This window comes from Excalfactoria chinensis, chromosome 1 (genome assembly GCF_039878825.1).
Source record: "Excalfactoria chinensis isolate bCotChi1 chromosome 1, bCotChi1.hap2, whole genome shotgun sequence".
Taxonomy (NCBI): domain Eukaryota; kingdom Metazoa; phylum Chordata; class Aves; order Galliformes; family Phasianidae; genus Excalfactoria; species Excalfactoria chinensis.
Window position 1 is genome coordinate 110,361,499 of NC_092825.1, and position 26,491 is coordinate 110,387,989.

Below are 26,491 nucleotides of genomic sequence, written 5' to 3' on the forward strand. Positions count from 1 at the left end.
CATGCTTGAACATTTCCTTCTACGACTGGGTGACCCAACTGGTACACGAAGGAAAGGCTATTGATGTAGACGTCAACAAAGCCCTTGACACGGTCTCTCACAATATTCTCCTGGGGAAACTGGCTGCCTGTGGCCTGGACAGGTATACCCTTCTTTGGGTAAGGAACTGGCTAGAGGGTTGTGCACAGAGGGTTGTGGTTAATGGAGTTAAATCCAGCTGGTGACCCATTACAAGTGGTGTCCCCCAGGGGTCAGTTGTGGGGCCCATCATTTTTAAAATCTTTTTTGATGATCTAGATGAGGGGATTGAGTGCACCCTCAGTATGTCTGCAGATGATACCAAGTTGGGAGGTGGTGTTGATCTGCCTGAGGGTAGGAAGGCCCTTCAGAGGGATCTAGATAAGATGAAGATGTTCAGGCCCCTCATCGTCTTTGTGCCACTTTGATTAGGCATTGAGCAGGAAGTTGCCCACAGCTGTACTTTACAATTTAAAGACTTTCAGGTGTATTATTTCCTTTTTTTTTTTTTTTTTTTTTTTTTATTCAGTATCCTTACTTTTCTTCTATACAACTGCAATAGAACTGTGGGACTCTGAAGTTACTAGAGTATAAATTACGGAGGTAGGAAATAAGGATAAAGTATGCTTTACCAGCTTGCACAGTTGCATATATTCTCCTCAAGCTTTTCCTACTTACACTGTAACAAATACATATGTATTTATAAACTGCTGTACTCAAAAAAAAAAAAAAGAGATATAGCTTTACTTTGGTTTTAGGCCAGTTATGATAATGAATAAGAGCTTTCTGTGCTCTCAGTCCTAGTGCTCGTACGGGAAAGGAAGCTGGCTTCTGCTATCCTTTTAGTTTCCTGGGACTATAATCAGAGATAGTCTAGGACAGTTTTATGGTATTTTCTCAATGTTTCTCTGCAACTCCAAGTTATTTTTTCTCCTGTCTTTGAGTGAGACTTTCTTTAACAGTAGTGTCATACTGCTGGAAATGAAGCAGCACTTTGGGGCTAATCCCAGCAAAGACAGAAGGAGCAATGAGAGCACTTCTAGTGAGCCATTACAACAGTTCACTGGCTTGTGGAGCTATGGTTTTAGAGAGCAATATGTCATGGCTGACATGAAATCTGATGAAAACAATAAAAATGAAGAGTGCTTGTCAAGCTGAGTAAGCTCATTCCAATGTTGTGGCTTTTATGTCTGATTGGACCTACAATATTTAAGGCTTTGAGACTTTTAAGTCTCATGGGAGTGCAGAGTCACTCATGTTAGCAACCATCATTGTCTACCTTCCCAAAACTCTTGAATCAATTAACAACAACAAAAAGAAACGTGACTTTAGATGATATATATGACTTGTCTGTAGTTACAGTGAAAACCTTGATGGTCAGTGTGAGCTGATCAAGGAGCAAGAGCACACTTGGTATGTTACACATACAGACAGATCCAGAATGACAAGCACTTTTAAAAAACTGAAGCATGTGAACAAAAATCACTGAGAAGAGGTGCGGTAGGGGGTAGAGAAGGGCAAAGCTAAAAAGAACGTGCAAAACAAGTTTGTCATGTTATTATGGAAATATTGTTTCTATGGCAATACCTTGCTGAGCTGATCCAGAGAACAAGATTTCAGAAGCAGCACAGAGCCAAGGATGGGGTAGTTCATTATACTCAGCAATGGTTTGCTCTATCTTTATCTCCTCTGAGCTTTCAGACATGCCTTCACATACAAACAATCTAAATAGTTCACAACGTATCAACTGACCACACAAATGGAAACAAAAGACTTGCTTTTTACAGTGTGCCTCAGCTAAAGTTTCTATTAGCCACTGCTGGTATAGTCAGTCTCTCAAAGCAGCACATCCATAAAATAACAGTGCCTAACTGTGTTAGATTTCTATTTCCTGTTCTAACTGTCTACTCTATTTGCCAGCTGGATCACTTATTGTAATATGATACTTCCTATTTTGGAGGGAAAAAAAAAAAAAAAAAAAAAAAAAAAAAGGAAATAGAATTAGAAAAAGTTAATCTGTGATGCATCCAGCTACCCAGAGAGAAAAGTGAGGTAGGTACTAGGTATGCAGTAACTTTTGAGATTAGCTACTAGCATCAATGTTTAGGACATGAGTATGCAAGCTGTGAATTTGGGAGCTGTACAGCTCTCTACTGGCATGCTGCTTTGCAAACAATTAATTTATTTTGGGTTTAACTAGACAATGCCAAAAAATGGGTATTAGTGCTACATGGTCTACTTCGTCAGGCTGCTGGGAATGTTTCTTGATGTAAAGGACATAAATTTATGTAACAATAAAAGCAGTTTTTAACTGAACAGAAAAGCAGAATTTTTAAAAACAGAAGCTCACCACCGAGAAGAAAGTCAGTGGGCTGCTTCTGCAAATCTTCTAATATTAACTTGTCTCCTTGCATAGCTATAACAAGAAAAGCATCGGCCTATAGTCCTGTTTGGTTTCCTTTCATTTCATTTTGAACTTGTCATATCTTCCTCTAGCTTTGAAATAAAATACTTCTAAATCCAAAGTGTGATCCTTTATTTACTTTTGACAGTTGGAAGTAGCAACTAATGAACTCACAGTAGAATATATGCAGACATGATAAAATGAAATAACTACTGCAACCCGTCTTCCCCCAAAGATTTCCATATAGATTTCTAAGACAAGCTGAAGCAAAGAAATGACTCTGTTATCTCAAAAATAAAATTTAATAGATACTGAGTCATCTTGCAGTAAAATATACTTATTTATCTGATCCTGACACAGACTGAGAGTCTGCTCCCAAAAGCAAAAGTATAAACCAAAAAACATTCACAATAAAGTGACTGAAGGGTTTGTTGTTGTTGTTGTTGTTTGTACATTATTCAGAGTAAAGTATGCAAATAAAAATAAAAGATCTTAGGAAAACTCTGAATGGAAATGATAACATTTGGCTGAACAGTAGAGGATAATCAGGTTAACATTCCACTTGGTAGCAAGGAATTTAGGAATATCAACAAATATACTTATCTTGTTAGGGAAACTGCCTTGAACAACTGCTATCTTGAGATACCAAGAACAATCTCTTTGGACTAAGCTGCTTTCAGAGATTCAAGAATCATCTAAACACAAGCACATTTAAGTGAAGCGCAAATGAAGATATACTGGATAAGCTTCTTGTGTACTTTGTAGTATAGCTTTAAAAATGGATACTGAAGGATAAAGATAAACAACAGCTGCTAGTTTGGGATGCTAAAATACTCTAAGCAGAAGCGATAGAAATGCATTGTACTGTTCTTTCTCAGCATTTGAGCTGGAAAAAGGAACTGCATCTCCAGGAGAAACTCCTGCTTCTCTGGGAGTAGAAAAGGAAAAATACCCAAATTTCAGCAAGGCTCAAATCAGTCAACAAATTCAACAGGAAACAAAATTACTAAAGCATTTTAAGTGAAACTGTAATAAAAAAAGAATACTAAGTTAGCCTTTTAAATGTATATCTTCCACTATTTAGGTTAAAAGCGACAAAAAACAAAACAAAAAAAAAACAAAACCAAAACAAAACAACAACAACAAAAAAAAAAACAACCATAAAAGTTGTAGAAGCTGAAAGAGAAAAGGAAAGAAAGATGGGTAAAGACAGCACTATTAAAGGTCTATTCCAACAGAGCAGTAACAGCATGAAGTTTATCTCCCTTCATTCACTGTGTTTAGCCTCTGTTTTTGCCACAGCCATCTGGGTTTTGTTAATTGTCAAGATTTCCAGGACTTGAACAATTATTAAAATACAATAAAAAAATCTGTCATAAAATTCTAAAAATCAAATAAATTAATAACTTTGGAAATACTCTGGTAATTGTTTACTTTATCACCTTATTTTTAATTAAAATATAAATAAATTCGTATTTTTTCATTATTCAGACTTCCAAGACGAACCAATTGGCAGCAGCTAGAGAAAGCACTCCTTATCTTGTTCCAAATTCTAACTGGCAGATTAATGTGGTTTTGTACTGCTAAGTTGAATGGAATTTATATAAAATGACTAGATGTAGATAACCTTTCTATTAGATATAATTCATTTTCAAATAGTTAGTTAAAACAAGTTCTTCAAAATTTTAAACCCTTTAAATAAGATAATAGGGAATAAACTTTCAAAAAGAAAAACAGAATATATTTTCAAGGTACCAAATCATAGCATTCTGTGTTTATTATGCTTTTGTAGTCTTTAGCACCATGCAGCAAATCCTGTACCAGGATTTTTTGCATTCAGAAAATGGTATACATCTCTCTTTCCTTCACTGATTCATATCAACAAGCAGGTAAGGAGATACTGCTTCCACGTACTTCATGGAGTAAAATGACATTGAGAAATATAAAGGTGGATTGTCTTAATACTGCAAAGTTTCTTTTGTCCTTAAGAATGTCCCCTAGAAAACAAGAACAAAAATATTCTTCACCTAAAGCAGGCTGTATACTAAGTTATTTTCCATATGAAAAATGTATGCCTAATGGAGAAATATTGTGCCAAAAAAATGAATAAGTTCTTACCTTTGACAAATAAGAAAAGAAAAAAAAAAAAAAAAAAAAAAAAAGAGAGAGAATGAAACAGTTTTGGAATCACTTGAAAATTCTCTATGAAAAGAAAAAGTGAAAAGTTTTCTGAATGTGGGTTTCTACATCAGAGGTTCGTTGGAATTCCAGTGCCTTTGAATTGTCCTGTATCTTAGGGATGACAAAGTTCATGCGACATATTGAAGAATGAGCATCAGAAGTTTATACTGAATTTGGAAGTACCAAGACTCTTCTAGCCAGCTAATCATTACAATAATATCAATATATGGTCATGCTGATGTTCCCACTTGGAAAGAGTGTCTAACCACCTCAACAATGCATAAAACAGATTCAGGCCTCTACAGCATTTAGGCACAATTATCAAATGCTCAGAGGACCCACAGCTCACACACAAAAAAATCCTATCAGTGTTTAACAGATTTCACTACAATGTTGAATATAGTACTAGGGACAAACAGAAAGACACTTCACATCATCCTTATAGTTTCTGGCCACCAGTGGTGAAATTTTCTGTAGCTGGCCTACGTGGAAAAAAAATACAAAATACACACACTCACAAACACACACATAAACAACAACCAGAAACACAAAACACATTTATTGTTCCTTTCTCTTTTATATCTTCTTTTAGCTTTTACTTTACATAAAATTAAGCTCTTTCAAAATGCTTTATCCTTTGTACTCCTGTCTCTACCTGTGCCAAAAACATGTTTTATTTTCTTATTTGAAATTAAAAAGCAAAGTCATGTGTTTTGGGTTCTTCTGTTTGTTTGTTTTGTTTTGTTTTGTTTTTTAATGTACCTGGTTTACAGATACACTTTCTTGGTATTTGAAGCTCAAAAAGGGTATACCCCCAAAGCAGAAAGAGTTAAAGAAGTAAAAAAGTTGAAATTACAGAAAAACTATTTCAAATTAAAGGATATCTAGAGGGCAATATGGTAATAAAACAAATTTCTGAAGATATGAGAAGGAATGGAAAGTTCCAGGAAATTTGCTTAATTCTCTTAATATACATATTTTTTTTCTCTTTAGGCTTTAGACACTTTCCAATTCTGGCAGGAGTCAGAAGAGCTGTACTGCTATAAAAAGCATTTCTACAGTGTTTCATATTTGACCCTAAGGAGGAAACACTATAGATCACCTGAATTAATCTTCCTAACTTTTTCAAGCTAGTTTTGAAAAGTTTCATTGAACTGGGAAGTTTGGAGATAATTAGTTGAACCTCCAAGACATGGATCAATAGTCTGAATTGTTATGCCCTTAAGATTTTTTAAAGCATTGTCTTAAAATACCATAGAGCTCTGAAGTTCTTGGTGCATAATTTATCAAAACTATTTTCTGCAAGTCTTTGTATGTACTGTAGAAATACAGAATAGAATCATAAAATCATTAATGTCAGAAAAGACCTCTAAGACCATCTAGTCCAACTGTCAGCCCATCCCCATCATGCTCCTCAGTGCTACATCTATGTGATTCTGGAACACCTCCAGGGACAGTGACTTCACCACTTCCCTGGGCAGCCTGTTCCAATACCTCACCACTCTTTCTGAGAATTTTTTCTGAAGAACCAAATTGATGAAAGTAGTAAGTCTTACTGATCTTGACAGCACTGCACGAGCCTTATTTTGACTTCACTGAGCTGCTGTAAAAGACATCTCAGAAGTATGATGGATTCTTCCAACTTTTTCTGAGGAAGAGAAGATGCTTGCCATGATAGCATGAGCTTTAATTTTTGGTAGTATGCCTCCCAGGTATATATATTTTTTAACTTATTTTAAAAATGAAATTCTTTGTTAAAGGCAAAACAATTGCATTAGGAGCTTAAAAATTTTAAGGATTTTATCGAGAAGAAACTTCATAATTTCAGCATTTATCACAAGTACTTATGTCTTTATCTCTTGAAAAAAGGAATTATAATTATAAAACAGCTACTGTATTTAGAAAAATATCTCTTCAAAAAAAAAGAGAATTTAAGATTTCAGTTAATATTTCCCCTTTTCAGTATTTCCTTTATTGATTCCCTTTCACTGTTTGACTACTTAGAAAATCAGAACTGCTGTTTGTAATTCAGTTTTAACTGAAATATTTCCTCAGAAGAGACCATTTATTTTAGCATGCATTAGGAAATCCAGGATTATTTTTGTTATTATGTTTGGTTGCAAGCGAGGGAAACAACCAAGAATATTCACTACTGAGGTATGCAAATAATTTTATAAACCAGACCAATCTCATATAGATTTTAAATTTTCTGAGGTCCCTTTGTTCATTGTTAAGCACTTAAATACCCTCACTAACCTTATTCTTAGGAGAATAAATTTTAGTTAGAGTTAGACAGCCAACTGCTCTAGCCCTGTTTATAATGGAAGGTAGTCAACTAAATCTCTTACATGCTACTGAAAATATGGCCCTGATGAATCGCATTAAGAGGAATTTTCTCCTTTGAGAATGTTATTCAGAATTATCCACTATAATAAGTGGATATAAAAGAGATTTTCTATTTCTTCAAAAGAATCACCTCTGATTCCTGTCCCAGTTTTTCAATCAGGTTCTACACTACTTGTACTTAGCAGTGAAAATATAAGGAAGCATTTCAACAGAGAATAATTTATGAAAATCAACTGGTTGTTGGATTACTTAGTACAACCTTTTCCCTATGGCAAACTTCAGTGTAGAACAGGCTTTTTTCTGATACCCATTTGGAAATTCTCTTCTTGCAGCATCTGGCTGTTCTTTCATGGTGCACATCTGAGAACAATCTGCCTCTCTGTTTTCTTTCTATGTAGTTAAAGAGCCTTCTCCCAACTAAGCAAACATTTTTCGCTCTGTCTGTTCTTGTCTATATGCTCCAGCCCTTGCTAGCCTTACTTCTGATTATCAGTGTCTTGTAGTGAAAGCTTGGCACAGGACACAGCACTCCAGACATATTTCGTTAGTGGCAAACAGAGAGGAAAGTTTATCTCCTTCAGCCTGATGGCTGCAAGCCAGGGTACTGTTGGCCTATAAGGGCAGGACGCTGGTTCATGATCTTGTAGACTCCCAGAACTCAAAAGTCCTTCCCTGCAAAGCTGCTTCTGAGCTGGTTGGCCCACAGCCTGTGATAATGTCTGCAGTTATTCCTCCCTAGGTCAAAGAGCTGTCAAAATTTCCTTTCCTTGAACTTCATGCGGTTTCTCTCATACCATTTCTGCTGTTCGCTTAGTTGTCCATAGCTCGCATAGTTTTGGTACCTATGTATTAAGCTGACCAAGCAATAGGTGAAATAAACTCTGATTTTTGCTTTATTCACAGACAAAATAAACTGACAAAGTATGGAAATAATATACTGTGAAATGCTGGACATCAGAAAACAAAGAAAACACTAAATCTGATTAAACTTTATGCTTCGCAAGGAGCTTTCAGCTTTAGCTGAAGGCATCAAAAATTAATTACTAAATGATGTAATTGAAATAAGTACTGCTTTGTTGTGTCCTAACTTCAAAGATAACAATCTACCAGGAATACACAGACTAAAAAAAAAAAAAAAAAAAAAAAAATCATTTGTGTTCAGATATCTCCAGATCGGAGCACGTATATGGGCACAGAAAAGGTTCAACATTACAAAAAATACCGGAGGTCTTTTAAGTGTCATGTAACAGAGAACAGAATTGTTTTAACTGAATATTAAGGAAAACATGCAGGCAACAGTGCATATCTTCTACAAAGACAAAACTACGGAAAAAAAGGTTTATTTCTTTCAGTGTCCTAAGAAAAACTGCTTTTCAGATGATCCAAACTATCATACTGCTGATCAACAATAAGTTTCTTTCAAAGAGGCTACAAAAGAACCTTACAGAATATACAGTAAGATAGAAAACTAGAAGACGATTTTCCTACCTTCATTTTGCATTACTAATTTCAATATTAGAAAGTTAGTATGAAAAAGGAAATGCTAGAAAGGCAGCAGACTAAACGCTTGATGTCTAACGTAGCAGCAATTTACTATAAAAACTATACAATTTCACAGCGGTCAAGAAACACAGATAAACCTAGAACTAATACTTCCCTGAAACACATTTCTTTCAATTTAACAGTTTCTGTGGTGATGCAGTATCAGCTTTATAGATAAAGCATCTCCAGACTTTTTCATTATTGAATTCCAGATTCAAGGGCACTTATTTAAACAACAGGAGAACTTATAAAAACCTTAAGAAGTAAGGACATTTTGTTCCCTAGTAATGAATAAATGTTCCCATTTATTGCTAATTGTATTCTTATTATTTTAGTATTCACATTATAAATTTCATATACTCTTAAGTGGACTGACAAGGGCCCATATTATGTCATGAATTGCATGAAGTAGAGTCAAATTTCCATGCTTTTTATAGAAAAATGTATTTTCTTCCTGCCAACTGTAATGCCAGTGTAATGCTGATGACACCATTATATATGAATCATGACAGTCAGAGATTACAGTTCTGTTGTATTTTGTTCTAAAGGACATTTTTATTTTACATTTTATTTTTACATCACTTTTCATAGTATTAGTTATAAAAGTGTTCAATACAAAGATGAACATTGCTAGTCCCATTGACAGGATGTAATCGGTATTGATAGCTTGTGGCATGAAATGAAATACCAATAAAGACCATGACAGCCTAGTAAAAATCAGTAACTTCATTTCAAATTAGTATACTGAGCACGAACTATTGTAGACTGACAAAACCTGGAAACATTTTTTTTTTCGTTATTATTTAGCTACAGATAATTTTTCACAATAGTAACAGGTGTGTAGCCTTGCATATTTACTCTAAGTTTACTTTAAGCCATGAGGTAGAGATTCAAGTCTGTCCCTATTCAATCTTTTTTATTAATTTGAAGAATGTCATTACAAAAGCCCCAAATAACTTTCAGTACAACTCTGCACATAATTCTCTAACTAACATTGCTATAATTATTTTGTAGTCTTTTCCCCTAAAATTCTGTACTATTTTCTGTCATGTAATTTTAATACTTAGTGGAATATTCTTCAGTAATAAATCAGTAGAGATGGAAAAGTCCAAGAAGAATGATTTTTCATCATTTGTACCAAGGGATGGTAGTAAGGAAAAAAGACAGCTTTAATGTTTTTTAAAATCCTGTGGTTTTAATGAACCCTCATAAACAGATGTATCTGTGAAATTTCTCTCTCTAAACTTAAGATTTAGGTAGGAAAATAGAAACATTTTTGTTTTACTAAAAATGATGGACACTTCAATCAGACTCCTATCTTAAAGTTGAAGAAAAAAAAAAGTTTATTAAAAAAAATATAATAATCAGTTATTTGTGGTATATAAGCAAGGCGAGACAGGATAAACCACAACTATCAATACAATTCAAACCTGGTCCCCAAAGAAGCCATTTCAGAAAGAAGGAATACCCTTTATTCTAAGAGTAGAAAGTGAAGAAAGGGAACAGTGGTTGGAAAGGCATCCTATCATATCTAAAGCTTTTCAAGAGAATTAATCCTCTTTAACCAATTATTGGCCTGTTGAGTAGAAGTGTTGTAGTCTGCTGTATGAATTCCTGAGCATTTATATTGCTGGTAGCATACACAGTTAGTTCCCAAGTTTCCTCATTACAGCCCTTGTTCACTGTGATAGAGATAAAAACATTTTTAGGGGAAAAAAGAAAAAAGAAAAAGAAAAAGAAAAAAAAAATGAAAAAAAAAGTTAAATGGTTACAGAGCTAAAGATCAGCAGATCAGCAGGGGTCTGCTGACCTTAATTGTTACTTATTTGAGTACAAAACTTTGATAACTGCTGGCATTCTGAGCGAAAACATTCATAAAAGGTACAAAACTGAGGATTGTCTTCACACTTCTTTTTTCTACATAGCTCATCTTTTCAGATTAGGGACTTAATTGTTAGCCTACAGGTCTTCTTCAGAATTTGCATATAGAAAACCCTGTTAGCAATGATACTATTGCATCTGCACTTCTCTATCTGCATACATTACCTATGTGCAAATCTACTGGTACTTCACAGAAAATAAAAGAAAAAGAGCTTACCTGGACAGCACAAGTTCAGTTCTTAACTGAAGCCTGGTGCTAAAACATTTTGTGCTGCTGTACTGACATCATTCACGGATATACTTAATACTTGCATTTATTTCTGTCCTCCCCCTTCTTAGCATTACTTTACTGCCTCAGACACTGTCACCTTTGACCAAAAGATATATCTTTGCTAATCCTTGTTTTCCAAGTGCACAATATGAACAAGCATAAGAAAAGTTATTTGAGAAGACTGTAGTAGAATTTCAGTCTACTGCAAGAGCTGTACTAGGATAAGGAAGGAAACACAAGGAGGTTTCAGTACTGAAACACTGAATTTCCACTTCTAGGTATGTATATTTGCTTCTTACATGTCAGAACAGCTGATTATGATATAAGAAAAAGGAGTGTGAGAAAAAGTGTCTCAGTGCAAAGAAGCCTGACAAGTGTATAATCACCCAACATAACAATTCAGGAAAGATCAAACGGGCTCACTATGCTTGGAAGAATACAGGAGAATATTACTAATGCACATTTATAAATGGCGGGAAATAGTCTGCAGTAGACAGCTAATTCAATGAAGTGTTAAATGTTCCTTCCTGGATCCCCAGGGAACCCATCTCTTCTTGAGAATGTCTACAGAACTTCGCAGAACTGAGCAAAGTAAATATAAAAACCTCCTGAACTAAAAACAGGGTATCAACTCAACTCTGAAAAGGACTAACAAAGTATAAAAAAATATAAAAGCTCTTTATCATTTGACAATTGTCTTCCTTTTAGATGACCATCAAGTGAAAACTCATTGACTAATGCACGCTGCTAAGTTAAATAGCTTCACAAAATTCAGCAAAGGCAAATGCCAACTCCTTCCTATGAGAAGGAATAACTCCTTAGATGTATGGACTTGCTGCATCTGGAAAGTATGTTTGGAGAGGGCCCTGGTGGTTCTACTGAATGTCACATTGACTTGAAGAGGCACTGAATCCCTGAGGCAAATAATGCTGCACTGGTTAGAACACTGCCAGAAGGTTGAGAATTATCTTTTCCCTCTTCTCGGCCCTGATCATATGCAACTGTTCTGGGCACAAAGATGATCAATAAGTTGGAACATAGGCTGAGAGGGCCAAGACTGCTCAGCCTGGAGAAAGTTCAAGGGGTTCTTATCTATGTGTATAAATACCTGACAGAATAAGAAAGAGAGAGACAGATTCTTCTTAGATGTAACCAGTGACAGGAAGTCAATGAAGCACAACAGGAAATTTCACTTTAAGATTTTCTTTACTGTCAGGATGGTCCCACAGTGGAGCAGTTTGTACAGAGAGGCTGTGAAGTCTCTATCACTGGAGTTATTCCAAGCCCAAATGGACATGGTCCTGAATAAACCACTCTTGCTGACCCTGCTTCAGGCAAAACAGCTTAAAGATGATCTCTGGAGATGTCTTTCTATCTCAGCCAGACTACAGCTTTATGTTTTAGTGAAGAATTTATGCAATTCTTAAATCTCTTTTCTACAAGATTAGCTCTATATTGCATCTCTTTCTTCATGATTCCCTCACATTAAACTTGTCGGCATGACAGATGACTTTATAGTCCTAAATTTTTTTGTACCTACCTAATGTGCACGGTATTGCATAAGTCCAGATAACCAGTTCTGTCAAACAGTGCTAGCTCCACAGCTGCTATACTCTTCCTGATTTCTACCATAAAAACTTATTTTGCAGCTACATTAAGTGAACTTTTTCACCTCTCTCTTCTTTATGTTTGGTGTTCCATTAGTTTGTTCTGACATCCTGATTGATCACTGGCAGTACATTTCTACAAACTAGAGAGAGCACTCTGTTAACAAACATATACATGACAAAAATATCCATTACTCTGATATTCCTCAACTGATGTAGTTGTTGGAGTAATAAGAGCACTGGATGAGTTATAGTCCCTGTCATGGGTCATAAGAGAAACAAAGACTACAAAAAAGGAAAACTTATGTTTCTACAAACTCTTTTGAGTATTTGAAGAATAAATATTTGTTTCAACAAATTCAAAGATAGAGATATGACAAATAAATAATACATATATAATACATATATACAAATATGTATCTAAAATATATCAGAGTGAAGGCAAGCTTCTACAAGTGAAATTCGGAATTTGAGTACTGCAGCAGGTAGAATAGCTGATGAAATAGAGTTTTTAAATCTAACATCACATGGTCATATGCTGGTGCTTTTTCATTTGAATGCAGCGTGGTTAAGAAGGTCTTAAATCTTGAATAAAGTGCAAGTTGTTTCTTGACTGCTAAGGGTAGCCAGTATTCTGGTCTTGAGAGAAAGGTTTTTATTGCCAGAGGTGCAGAATTCAGCTTGATCTGATTAGGGACTCTGCTGGCTTGGACAAGTGCAAGGTAGGCTGTTCATGTGGAAATGGTCCAAGTGTCAGATCAGTGGGAACCATCTCAAGCCACTGCAACATATTCAGCTTGTCCTACGTCTAAAAAGATCTGTTGCAAGTGAACAAGTCAGCTTTAGATGCCTGTTTGTTGCCACAAGTTTTAAAAGGAAAAAAAAAAAAAAAAAGAAAAAAGATAACCTAACCACTGGGTATGAGGCAAACACAGAGACAAGTTGTAAGAAATCCAGGTTAGTCAGGACATGATGATTCCAACTAGTATGAAGCTGGTCATAAGATTACCTGATTGAAGAACTGCTCACAGCTTGTCAGAACTTCAGAGCTCTGCAACAGAATTGAAATGAATATGTAGCAGCTTTCATTATACAGAAGCAAAAATAATTGACATCGACCACCTGCTGAGAGAACATCAGCACTAATGTAATGTACTTCAATTTGCAGAAGACAAAAATGCTTTGTCACAGTGATGAACAGATAATACTATACACTTGACTTACGAAAGTGTCTTGAAAAGCCGGAGTCCTTGAAAAGAACATAGAAAGAAAATTATGCTCCATGATAATTTTACTAAGCTCACCACTCTGGCAGCTAAGGTCTTCATGTCTCTTTATATGCCTAAATATATTATTATGTATATGCACATCAGACTATTCTAAATGCATTATTATACATATTTACTCAACTCTGTATACATATCTATATATATGCATACATATATTTACTAATATACACAGAAATATTGGCATATTCTTACACAAACTAATGTGGTCACAGTATATATTTATCTAAGAAGACAAGTAGGCAATCACAATGAAAGGTTAAGAATTTTCAAGAGTCCATAGTTCCTAGAAAATGCTTGAAAAAGTGCTAAAAAAAAATTCAAAACAGATGCATACAGTTATGTAAGTCTATGCAGAGTCTCCAAGTGCATGAAAAGTTCCAATAATAAATGCTTAAAAAACTCTGTATACTCTGATAAAAGAATAAGTCAGAGGAAGAGTACATTCTGTACAGCTCTCTAAAACTGCCAAGCAAATGCAAAACTAGCAAACCTACAAAGCACCCTTTGAAAGCTATTGATATAAATTACTCCAGAGAAAAACAGGTCACTAAATTCTTTAAAACCCAGTCATTCCTTAAGCCAACGGCAATTAGAAGAGAGAAGACACGTCATTATTTGCCTTCAGAAATCTGACTGACTGAATTCATTAAAACTTTAGACAATATTGATTAATAAATCTACATTGTGGAATCACAAATAAGAATTTGAACCAAAAATGCTGAAAATGTTTCAATGGGGATGAAATAGGAGACAAGTACTTGTCAAAAAGTCTGTGATCTTTGAAAAGCAATGGATTGCAGGTTCATGTCTTTAACAGCATATTGTCATAAAAAAAAAAAAAAAAAAAAAAAGAAGAAAACCTCCCAGCAGTCCTGACTGTGGACTTTACTATAATAAGTGTTAAAAGCCACCAGCACTCCAGTAAGCTCTTCTGAAGAAAACAAAACAAAACAAAACAAACAAACAAAAAAAACAGATAGTAATGAAACAGAATGCTAATCATTATTTCAACTAGCAGGATATCTTCCAGTATATTTTTCCTTCACCTGACATACATCTTACTTAGAAGCAGCTGCTTATTCTACTCTTAGCATGAAAGCAACTTCACAGAAGACACATTTCTTCCACAAAATTTTCATGCAGACAGACATGTTCTGTCCTTGTATACACATAGGTAAGAGCAGAATTTGGATATGTTTGTTTTATACCACTTTTAGTCTTCTGTGCATATCATGTTTTGTCACAAGGGTTTGAGTCTGTTTTTGATAGTTTTTTTTTTTTTTTTAACAGGAATTTATATAAAGAACATTATTCTTATAATTCTTAATTCAATAAATATTTCCCTGTACTTCACCAGATGCAAGCCCTTTTAAAAAACAAAACAAACAAGCAAAAAAACCCCAACTTTTTAAATTATTTTATTTTTTAGCATAGACTTTCTTTGTATTTGCATCACTGTGGATGTCTAAATTAAGAGACATTCCAAATCCTTGTATTTTATCCTGTCTCTAAACCACTGTTTTCCACTATAAACATCTCATTGGGTAAGTCTGATGTATGCATTGCAGGTTGTATAACATATATCTTAGATAATATTAATTTAGGAAGGGAAAGAGAAGATCTTTCCTTCACAAGAGATCAATTGTGGAGGACACAGGTCAAAACTAAAGACTGGAGTTTTGCACGTAATTGCTGTGAATACAACAGAGCAGTGTTAGGAGTCAACAGAGGAGCAAAGATCAATACAAACATTTTGAATCTGTTTCATAGTACATACGGGTTGTCAATATATATTGAAAATGTTTGGATGGTCAACATTTCTCTTCCAAGGGAGCTTCAGTAAAGAACAGTCAAGGATTTTGACTGAGAAAACCCTGCTGGATTATAGAAACAAAGAATCACAGAATGGTGGGGGGGGGGGGGGGGGAGGACCTCTGGAGGTCAGCTGGTCCAATCACTTTGGGCAGAACTACTTGACACAGCTTTTGAAGATCTCCAAGGAGGATATTCTACAGCCTCTTTGGTTTACTTGTGCTAGTACTTTTTTCAGTTATGAGTGCCTGTTTTAAATTATGGAAACACTGACAGGTAGCATGCATATATAAATATGTGATTAAAAGAGGTTACAATGAAGCATTCTGCAATTCCATTCTGTGGATGTCTTCTCCATTTAATACACAGAAAAGGAAAATATTTACAATAATAATTGTAATGTTTCTCTTGTGTGAAAAGAAAGAAATAGCAAATATGTCTTTCATGAGAAAAGAATACAAAGCTTGCATATGAAATCTAATATCTATATGAAGTATTACATGTCAGTTGGCTTTTTGATACTTATTACTATGCATTTCCAGCTGGAATTAAATTCTTATGTACTGTAGATGGGAAATGCTGTATGCACACTGGATCATTCAGACTTTTATATAAACCACTATACTGGAACAAATCTGTTCAGCACTCTGTTTTTAACTCTAGCCAGGGCTGCATATTTCAGAGGAAGATGCAACATACCCATGGAAAAAATAATGGAGTAATCTAGCTCCTTGAAACGTATCTTTGTGCTCTTGTCAGTTAAAGATTAACTCGTCCCTGGAGGAGTGATGGTTATGACTTTAAGGATGAAGGACTGAAGCTTCTTGTCTCAAACTAGAACGTGTGACAAATATAAAAAGAAATACACTCTGCAAATGGGTTGTTGTGAATATGCCTGCTACAGTACTTTTTTGAAATATATCATATTTGACAGTATCAAAGAGAAAATACCAGACTGGAAGTCTGGTCTTGTCTGTTTCATATTTCTCCTAAAATACAGAGAATTACAAACTATCCTTCAGCCATACGCTGTACTATTTTATAAGTATAAATGTAGGCAATGGTGAGGAGGATTCATTTTTGGTAATGAATTATTTCCTGGGTAAAGATATACTATGCAGTTCTACTGACCATATTCAAAATATACACAGGTCAGAGATAAAGCACAACAGAAAAGTCACCACTTATTTTTATATATTGAAATTTTGAAACACAATTTTAAGCCCCAAATGTATATATTTATCTATTTGTTTATTATTAGAGTATTTACAGTCTTGAGGAAAAAAAAAAAAAAAAAAAAAGTAAGAAGATGTAGAAGAGTAATATGATTTTACTTGATGATATTACATATATGTGTTGATTAACTTCAAAACTATTACAACAAATGCAACCTCTGAGGGAGAAAGAGGACACTGTATTTCAATCATTTACTAAAAAGTAAATAATTTGCAATTCTTCATTAAAGAATTTAGATTGAGGGGATGCTCTCTGCTTTTACTAAGAGGTGCATTACACTGCTTCAGTGACTTGTGATAATTAAGCAGTTAAAGACAAATTTCACAGACTTAAGGCTATAATGTTTTGGTGTAAAACAGTCAAGCATATTTTGCCCCAGATCTACTGTTTTAAAAGAAAGGTTGGTGGCTTTCTTTCAACAAGTTTTCTACATTGTGCAATTTTTGCAAGAAAGTTTTCATATATCCTGAGAGTTGAAAAATATTTTTTTTCCTTCATTACCTTCATATTTTTATCACTCCAGCAAAGACAGGAAATGAACTGACCATAGAGTATCCTAACTCTTCTTTACATAACTTTTGAGCTGCATATTGCTGTTATACATGGTACATAGTTCAGATATGTGTTCAGAATATCAAGCAAATGAAAAACAGAGGATATGTTTGGGAAAAATGTACCTCATTTTCTAATGCAAATTGCTTTGTGTTTTATTTTGTTTTTCCAGTCAATGCACAGATAGAATTTCAATAGAAATTCTGTATTGAATAGCAATGGAAGATTTAAAGCTATCTTGCAGGAAATAAAGTAACATGAGAAGAAATATACCAAAAATTCTGCAACTAACGAAGTCAGTCCACAGCTGAAGATGACAGCTGAGATCTGCATGAAGCAAACACCAAATCACATAATAAGCTTCAGCAACTGCATTACCCATTTGGCACAAGATCTTTCAGAGCTGAGGGCAGTACCAGGACTTTCCTTGTTTTCTTCCTCTTGCTGCCACATACTCCTGAGGAACTCCAAGCTGCCACTGGGGGCATACTAGAAAGGAGTAACAGAGAAGAAACAATTCTCCTTTTCTTGCTTTTCAGCATTTTTGACCAATGACACAAGAATTAGATTCTTCTTCATTCCCCTCAGGATTCTGTGAGCCCAGACATGCAGTACCTCCTCCAAACTGCATTCTCCAAGAGTACTGCTGCATATACAACAGTCACATTAAGGTGCTGAGACCCCAGCACAGCTGCCCAGAGAATCACAGAAACACTCAGGTTGGAAATATCCTTAAAGACCATTGAGTCCAACCATGATCTAACCATATCATCCTGACTAACAACCCTCTTCTGAATCATGTCCCTGAGCACCACATCCAAATGGTTTTTAAACACACCCAGGGATGGAGACTCAACCACCTCTCTGGGGAGCCTATTCCAGTGCTTAACAACCCTTTCTGTAAAGAAGATTTTCCTGATTTCCAACCTAAACTTAACCTGGTGCAACTTGAGGCCATTTCCCCTGGTCCGGTCACCTGTCACCAGTGAGAAGAGACCAACCCCGTTCTCACTACAGCACCTTTCAGATATTGGAAGAGAGCAATCAGGTCGCCCCTCAGCCTCCTTTTCCTCAGACTAAACAGCCCCAATTCCCTCAGCCTCTCCTCAGAGGGCATATTCTCTAAGTCCTTCAAAAGCCTTGTTGCCTTCCTTTGGACCTGCTCCAGCACCTCCATGACCTTTCTGTGGTGCCCAATCCCTGGAGGAACTCCAGACCAGGTTAGATGGGCAGCATGAGCTGGTGGGGGTGCCCATGGCAGCAGGCTGGGGCAACATGGGCTTTGAGGTCCCTTCCAACCCAGACCACTCTATGATTCAATGATTATCTTTGTTGTACTTTCCCAGCACTGTGTAACATCACATACACTCAAAAATGCATTGTATTTTCACTCAGAAGCCCATCCTTAAAATTTCTACACCAAAATCCCAACATAACTTGTTATCTTTTAACCAATGCACTGTCAGAGTTACAGAAACATCATTTTGGGAAAGGGCTATACTACTACACTTCTATTGACTTGAGAGCTTAACAATTCTAGAGATTGAGAAAGAGCAAAAACAACAACAACAAAAAACCCAAACAGATTAAAAAGCAAAACACAACTAAAATCAGGTGTTTCTTGCATCTGCCATCTTCTCTATCTTTCAAAAATATATTTACATATCCTTTCCCTCTCTTTGTATCCTCTATGCTCACTGAACTTTCCCCTTCATGAATTTTGCATTCCTGCTTCATTTACTGCCCCTGTATTTGTCTGCCCTCCTTTTCCAAGTCCATACTTACTTGGTTAGCAGATAACCTTAAAGCTTTAAGACCAGGTCCTTTCCACTTTTTGTACCAACATTTTTTTTTCTTCAGCCACAAATATGATTTCTACTTGACAGTGCTCTTTTCAAATTAACACTGCCCCATATGCCTGTAGGCCCATTGGTTCATGAACTTCAGTGTTTCCAAATCTGATATTCATCTAAGGGTTAAATTTTCATTTGCTATCATCATTTAAGTTAACTCAAAAATACCACTCTGAATTATGTAGCACCTTTTCCTTGCACCATTACATTAAGAACTGCTATTTTGTTCTAAATATCTGAGTGGTGTGATACATTTGCCCTTACTTTCTGGCCTCAGATCATAAGCATTGGACAAAAATGCCCATTTCCATCCTAACATGACCTGTTCCGTATTCTGCTCTGTGTTAAAAAAGTTCTTCAAACCTGGTCTGTGTTAATCCATGAAGAATTGTTGACTGGCTGGGGAAAAATAATACTGTTTTGTATCATATTATATTGTCAGTACAGGAAAATCAAATGTTTCTGGAATAACACCCTGAAGAATATTCTCCATTCTCTTTTTGACCTAGTATAATGACATGATTATTTAAGACATAACTTTTCTATTATTTCATGTAGGTTATATATGTATACATATAAAGTTATTCTCATAAGAGATTAAAAAAGCAGAGATTGTAATTAAATTGTAGTCTGTGCTACAATTTTACAGTTCTCATGCTGAAGCCATCACACAATAGCTCACACAGTGAAGTTTGCTGAGATGCCAACTTGTCAGAGACTAAATTAAGGATTATTTTGGTGATGCTTCCATTTCTTTAAAGAAGATTCTTTTGCTGCTTTGTCAAGTGGCTGTTTTGTTACATCTTTCTGTATCTTTTGGTCTCTTCTAGAATACAGCATGAGATTTTGATGTCTGTGATTTTCCCATCTTTCCTTACACATTAGGGAAATCATAATTACATCCTTGTATGAGGTATGGAGTCTGTGCTTCACTGATTGTACTTTATTTTACTTGCTGTCATAAATGCTGCAGACTAAAACATGAATTTTTTATTCCTTTCCTGTTTGCACACCAGGAATTATAATTCTGCAGTGCTTAACAACTTCACTGAAGATTTTCAGAGTGTGCTTAAGATCAGTGCACACTGTGAGGATCAAGATTAACATATATAAATGGCGTCTCCTGAATGTGTAAAGAAATAGGTCTGCAAATGTAATGGCACTTTTCTCCACCCACTTTGTACCCAGGAAAGCTTCTTTCAAAACGTGACTTGTACTTTCATATAGAGCCTCACCTTCCTTTGATCACACATCCTGCATGATATCGATGTTACATCTGACTACTACACTTCATTTCTTTCTACATCTGACTACTACATTTCCTTCTGCATGGTTTGTTTGTCTTTGCAGAGGAATGAAAACCATTTCTTTCACAGAACTACAAACCAATAACTTTAAGCCAGACAGGATCAATACTATTTCACTTACGCACTATATAGATTTTTCAAGTGCACACAGATTCATACGGCATACCTCTATGAAAATCACAATCATGTGGGTTTCAGTACTTTTTGGCTCAAATTACAATGGCCTTGCCAGTGAATCCTATGCTTCAGTAGCGAAAATGTCTTCCAAGTACACTGTAAAATAAATCATACCAGCACATCTTTCTGAAGAGCAGATTGAAAGTCAGAGGATTTAACAATACATTGATTAAAATGTCTTTCTGATGGAAAAGGTGTAACATATCAAAAATCAAACCAATTTTTCACAAACCCTGACATCTCAGAGAAAGAACTGTTTCTATTACTTTTTTTTTTTTTTTTTTTTTCCCTCCTCTCCAAACTCTGTGCTGTAAGTGATTAATAGACTATATTCATCCCAGTTAACCCTCATTTTGCTGTTGTTACAAGGTGGAAGAACATATGTGTAGTACTTAATAGTCAATGCAAAGACAGTGAGAAAGATTATGTTACTTGTATTTCAAAAGCAACAAAGGAATAATGTCATGTTTAAAGGTAAAAAGCAGAAACAGGGGAGGTTCAGATTGCATTTAAAATAAAAAAAGATCCCTCTGAGGACAATGAAGGACTGGACAAAGATGTCAGCAAAGTTGTGGAATATTCATACTGGTAGGTTTCCACAGCCTGAGAAGACAAATCCTTGACTGAGTTGGTTTGAATCCAGTGCTCTGAGCAAGAGGTTGAACTCCCTAGGTTTCCTCTGTCCTGAGTAATTATTTGAACTGCCAGTAAAGTAAGGTGTTCATATCATTATTCATATCACTGTATGGCAAAAAGTCATTAGTTCATAATAGCATCAGACAAGAGTTACTCCAAGACTAAGTAATAAGAAAGAAAGCTTTCACTAATCATAGCATTTTCACATTTCTTTTGTTCTACAATTGGAATTTTTTTTTCCATTTTCCTACTGCTTTGACACTAGCCTCACTTCCACCCCTAAACTCAGTATGATACACTTCTACTTGGGCATGTGCATATGACTTCCTAAGTCATATAATGTATGCCCACGTTTTTAAAGCATTTGGCAAAAGAAAAGACCCTTCCAAAAAAGCAAAAATCAAAAACAAACAAACAAACAAAAAAAAAAAACAACAAAAAAACCCCAAACAAACCAAAAAAAACAAAAACAAAATCAGCTCCAACATATATTAAAAAAACAAAGCAAGAAAACAAACAGAAAAATGGTATTCTTATCTAGCATTATGCTTTTGGTAGTGATTTGAAATAAGTTCTGAATATTACTGAGTTCTGAAGATCACATTTCTGCAGAGACTTAGATTTCTCTAGCACAATTAGATACCAGGCTGTTTTCCAAATTGCCTAGTTACTAAAATTTAACAAAAATTATTTGCTCACCCTATTTCAGCTCTTCTGAAAAATATATCTATCCACTTCATTTTAATGAATGTTTTCCCCCTTTGAATTAGCCTGAAAGTAACTATTGTTATTAAGGGCTTAAATTTTTTCATTACCAAATATAAAATACTTTCTAAAAGATCTAATTTAAAATAGTAAAAAAAAAAATCAAAAAAAAAAATCTGCTGCTGTAAGCTACTTACTTTCAAAAAGAGAAATCTTAGTCTTATAATCTTAAACACACAAGTGACCAAGGCCATTATCTATCAGCATGCTACTGTCTTCTACTAGACAGAGCCCAGAATTTGTAAAGGAGCAAAGTTTGTTACACAGTCATTCTGTATATCATGCTATCACAAGAAAAAACGAATCCACCGGGTGGGGTTCGGCTGCTTAACTCAGCTGATTAAACATGTCTGATATTGTTTATATTTGCTAAGTTAAATGGAAGACATGGCACTGTGGTAGAAGTATCTCATCTTATGGACAGACAATTGGAGACCATAAAAGACACAGCTGGGTATCTCATATAATGTTAAATGCCTTTCATTGTTAAGGCAAGTTAATCGCTCCTTAGTAGCACTTTTCCAAGAATAACACTATAAATATAGTGTAAAATTAGTGGAACAATAGTTGACATCTTGTCTGGGACTTCAAAAATATTTTTCTTAATCTACGGAGAAAAGATCTGACCTCTGATATAATCTATGTACATGCACTACAAAGCAAATAATATGATACTGTTATAAAATAATCCTAATGGGTTTGTATAATCTTACTGGTAAATTATTATTAAACAGAAAATAATGAGAGTCTAGAACAAAGACTATTAAATGACCCTCCAATTGATACTAGCCATTCCACATATTTATCCCCTTTACATCATGTTTTACAGATAAGAATTTTTGTATGTGATTGATTTGAGATGGTCTACCAAAGAGTACATTTAATTCAAAATTTCTTTGATTACAGAAAATTCTGTAACAGTCTACACATGCTCCAAGGAACTGCTACAATTATGTCAATTTTACAGCTGATTTAATTCATAGAAAAAAAAACAAAAACAAAAACAAACAAAAAAAACCCCACCAAATACAGAAAAAACCATCAACTATGTGCTCATCCAATGGCTAATATATCAAGTGCCATTATTTTGGAGGTGGGAGATACAAAGCTTCATGGGCTTGTACTATATGAACAGCAGTGGATGTTTTGTCATGTAGTACCATTTGGAGACATGCAATACATTTTTTCAATATGTATATAAAACGAAGTATAAAGTATGTAAATACTTCACATACCCATTATGAGTTACATTTATCACACATTTTTGTAGGTCCATAACAGAGGAAAGAATATTGCATAAAAATTAAACGTTACTTAATAAAGAACACAGATGTTGAGTAGAGGTGCCTTCACCAACTATACAAAGAGCACCTGATAGCTACATCGTAAGCTTAAATTTGGAGCAAGTAAATCCTACTGACACCTTACATGATACAAGGAAGAGAGTTAGAGACCAAAACCAATGCTTTGTTATATCATTATCAGGCCTTTGACTTTATTGACTGGACTAGATGATCTTCTAGGTCTTTTCCAACCTTGAAAAATTCTGTGATTCTGTGATTTATTAGTAGGTTATAGGAAGTTTAATGTGTTAAATATGACATTAATGCAGAAAGAAAATATCAGGGTAAACCAACTGGGAAATGAAGGCAGACTTCAATGTTTGATTCTTTTTGTTTCTACCTTAAACTGCTTGCTGTGGTTGAACTCATTGGAATATACTACAGATTAATTCTTATTATTTCAACTAGGTAGGTGACCTGATGGTGAAGAATAGAAGAATTCTAGGCATTTGCACACTGTGTACACATCCTTTATACTCTTATAAAAGAAATGTGTGCATATTGACCTTATATTCAGGTGTATAGACAATTATGAAAGGGATGTAAAAACATTTTCCAAAAAATCAAAGTTGTATTATTTCACATGCTATTGTTCTCCACAAGATTACTAAAACATCTCAAGATGAAAATGTAAATTTTTAGTCTCTTCTGTGTTTCATATTAAATGAAACATCAACAAACAATAATTGAAGTTTTTAAAGGAAAATTCAATGTCTTCTATCTACAAGGAAGATACAGCTGAATAAAGTTTTATCAGCGTAATAAACCAAGTTGTAACTAATGTCCTTCTAAATATAAATCAACAAAAGAAAACCCCAACAAACTGAAGACGACTCACCTACGCATTTCTATCAAGATTCAGAAATGTTGAGATTGCCCTCTATGGAAATAGAATTAATTTAATTTATGAGATACCTGCTAACTTTTTTTACCACAGAAATCATTTGTCTTTTCTTCTAAATGTTGATATTTAGATTACATTCTGTAAATAAGAGAAATATTTTTTTTTTCTCCAGTTATGACCAGTTTTAATTGCACCATGTTTTAATTAATTTTACTTTGCTTTGAAAGAAATAATAAATATACACACATTTCAAACCTAATATTTAATGCAAAGCCATCTCAAACAAGCAAACAAACAAAACCAACTACGACAGAAAAAAACCACAGTGATCTTAGATCTTATCTTAGATGTCAGAGGGTTTATTCATATTTACACTGAGGTCTAGTCAAAATCAAAGTTCACAAGAAAAAATAGCATACTCTTCACAGGAAGCTGACCTTGAGAAACACAACCTCCTAAATATTAATACTTAGTGTTTCTCAGAATGAGGTCAAACAGATTTAGTGATCAGACTGTCTCTAAACAACATAATAAAACCCCCTAATCTTAACTTGTCTAAACTCATGCCTTTGGATCCAAATATTTCATGTAACTGTTAGAGAAAAACTGCAAGTAAAATCAAAGGGGATGAGGGGTAGGTGAGGTGGGGGAATGGAGAGGGGGAGGGGGGGGTGGAAGTGTTAATAAACAGCACTGGGTAAAGCAGAATTTCTGTATTTAGCACAGTACCAATTTTTCTCATGACTCCCCACCTACCTAATGCAATGCATGTGACAGATAATGGATAAGGATAGGTATGATAGGTATGACAGTACACCTTTAAATACTAACAAAGCTTGTACAGGTACAAATCTATTCAGCCACAACTGAAATAAATACTCCATAAAAGGAAAAATGTTTACTGATTTCAATCACTCTTCTTTCCCCATTGATCTGCTGGCTTATATGAGTTACCCAGACACATCATACACCACTGTCCACAGCAACAGTGAAAACATGCCAACAAATCAATTTTTAGGGTACGAGCAGTAACTGTTCTAACAGTAACTAAATGCAGTTGTGTGAAGGCTCAAAGAGCATCTTCACACCCAGATGCTGCCTCTGTGAGGAAGAACTTTTACAGAGGTGACAACAGAGATCTGTTTTTCTTTCTAAAGAACTGCAGCTTCTCCTTTCCACAGAAAATTCAATAATAAGAAAATATTTTTCCTAAGGTTCTGTTGTTGTTGCTGTTAGTCTGTTAACTTAATTGCTCAAACAGAGCTTCATAGAACTAAGATACTGATTTTTTGCTCCACAAGAAATATCACTTAGAATCTGTATTTTCATATTTTTGATGCAGGAGAAGAATGTAAAATTCTTTAACTGATCACAAAGTGAAATCTAAAATACATATTTCAAATTGGGTCAATGATTTTTTAACTTTTTTTTTTTTTTTTTTTTTTTTTTTGGGATACAGCACATGCAGATGACTGCTAATAATTATGTTCATTAGGGGACACAGTCCCCCAAATAAACAAATAAAACAGTGATTTTCTTTCATTTATTTTACAAAACCCCAGACGAGAGGGATTTGGACATAGCATGCAAATAAGCCTCTGAACACCTCATGACCGGTTCTACCACTGCTTTCTCAAAGTACATAACCCTTTCAGCCTTGAAAGGAAAAATGGAAAGTGTTTCTAAATTGCACAAGTTGCTCACAAGACAAAGAGTTTCCAAGATGCACTGATGGTAATAACAAATCTACGAGTACAGAAAATCTGTTTTAACAGAGAAGCAGTTATTTCTGAAGTTGTTTCAATGGATGTAGATCTACATATATTCACCTGAGTTCCAACACCATCCACTACAGATGCACAGAACCTACAGTATCATGCTCTACTCTACATTCACTGCTTCTTCTGAGAACTATGCCTCACTAAAGCTAATTTAAAAGGAGTTCCAGCCCCTTTACGTAAGATAACAAATTAGACATGCTATACACAGATGATCACTCTGCACACTGATACTTTTCCAGCTGGGTAGATTCTACAGCAGAGTACAAATTAATTAATTAACTTTAATTAACTCAGATAAAAGGAAAGACAAGAGAATCGTGAAAACTCAGTTCCTGCAAATTCGATCCGGCTGTGCCTGCATAGCATATATGAAAAGTCTGGAGTGTGGTTTGGGTGTGAATTCTGTACACTGCATCATGAAGCACACCAGACTGGAAATAATAGGACTTGCTGAGATGTATCTGAAAGTTGGAACGGAGCACACATTTTCCACCCTGGTTATGGAAAAAGTGGCAGAGTAGATGGAGAAAAATAGAAGGGAGTGATGTAGGGCAGTGGGACAGAGTTATACATGGGGACAGGGCATGAGCATAAATGAAGAAAAGGAGCATTTGTAAACTCCTATTTGTTCCTTTCTGTTCTACCA

The 26,491-nt window shown here is 35.0% G+C and overlaps 1 protein-coding gene across 2 annotated transcripts in view; it reads right to left on the reverse strand.

The window, feature by feature from the left end:
• Nucleotides 1-26,491, reverse strand: part of IL1RAPL1 (interleukin 1 receptor accessory protein like 1) — a 659,497-nt gene that overhangs the window by 410,773 nt on the left and 222,233 nt on the right. The window contains exon 2 of one of the 2 annotated variants that reach the window (XM_072357408.1): nt 13,260-13,301. The exons of the other annotated variant lie outside the window; for it this stretch is intronic. The gene's annotated coding sequence lies outside the window, so the exon portion shown is untranslated. The remainder of the gene's footprint in view (nt 1-13,259; nt 13,302-26,491) is intronic. 2 annotated transcript variants of the gene reach the window in all.